Below are 1,298 nucleotides of genomic sequence, written 5' to 3'. Positions count from 1 at the left end.
CCTCTTTTATTAAAACTGGAATACTTTTATACATCTGTTTCCCACCCATCTTCCTAACCATATTCCACATATCACTTATATCTATATTTACACCAATTTCATCACAGAATTGTCTCCAGTAATTTCTTTTAGTTATCCTTATTACTTTTCTTACCACTGCTTGAGTTCTCTTGAAATTTATAAAATCATCAAAAGAATGAGATTTTGTAACTTTTCTTAAAGGTCTGTTTCTGGTTTTAATTACTTCACTACATTTTTCTGTCCACCATGGTACAGCCTTTTTCATTCTTGCCCCTTTACTTTTTCCCTATTACCTCTTGTGCTGAACTACACAGAATCATATTTATTTTATTATTCACATCCTCTACATCTTCAAAACTAAATTGTGTACTTATCATTTTACCTTCACATACATCTTTGAACTTATCCCGAATCTGCAGCTTTAAACCTCCATCTGGGAATTTTCTCCTCTTGGCATACTTCAGTTTCTATCCCTATACTACATTTTATAGGATAATGATCACTTCCCATATTACTATTTCTTCTTCTTCTGATGTTTATTGGCGGTTTTGGCAAACCAACTTAAAGGTGCATTACCGCCACCTACTGATCTGGAGTGTGGAGTGAACAGATTTGGTAGAGAGAAGGATATTATATATATTTTTTTATAATAAAAAAAGTAAAGAAAAAAAACCCTATTACAATTTATATTCTTTCCATATTTACTGTCTTTTTGAGATAATTGAACACTTCTTCTTTAATTCTTGATTGCATTTGTCTATTCCCTAGTAATATCTTTAGTGATACTTTATCATATCCCATCAAACCTAATTTATGATTAAGTTGATTTCTTTCTCTTTCATACGCATCACATTCTCGAAGAATGTGCTTTAATGTTTCTGGATTCCCACATTTATCACATCTTCCATTTTCATGCTTCCCTATTTTGTGTAAATTGAAATTTAAAGCTGAATGTCCAATCCTCATTCTTGTTATAATAACATCTTTCTTCCTACTCCCACATCGTATTCTCTCTTCACCTACACACCCCTGTATCTGGTAAAGATGCCTTCCTTTTATTCCACTATCCCATAACTTTTGCCATATCTTTCTTACTTCAATTGATATAATTCACTAGATTTCAGATTTGCTAATTGCTATATTAATTTCACTATGTGAGTAAACTCAACTTCTTCCTCTGATGTTTCATGGTGTTTGGCAAACAAACGCATGTGTTTTAGCCCCCCCTCCCCCGACATGGGTAAACACAATCATTCCCATATAGGCTGCCTACACTG

This window comes from Sinocyclocheilus grahami, unplaced genomic scaffold (assembly GCF_001515645.1).
Source record: "Sinocyclocheilus grahami isolate Dianchi unplaced genomic scaffold, SAMN03320097.WGS_v1.1 scaffold783.1, whole genome shotgun sequence".
Lineage (NCBI taxonomy): Eukaryota > Metazoa > Chordata > Actinopteri > Cypriniformes > Cyprinidae > Sinocyclocheilus > Sinocyclocheilus grahami.
The sequence above is the reverse complement of the archived record's forward strand: the minus strand, read 5'-3'. Positions refer to the sequence as shown.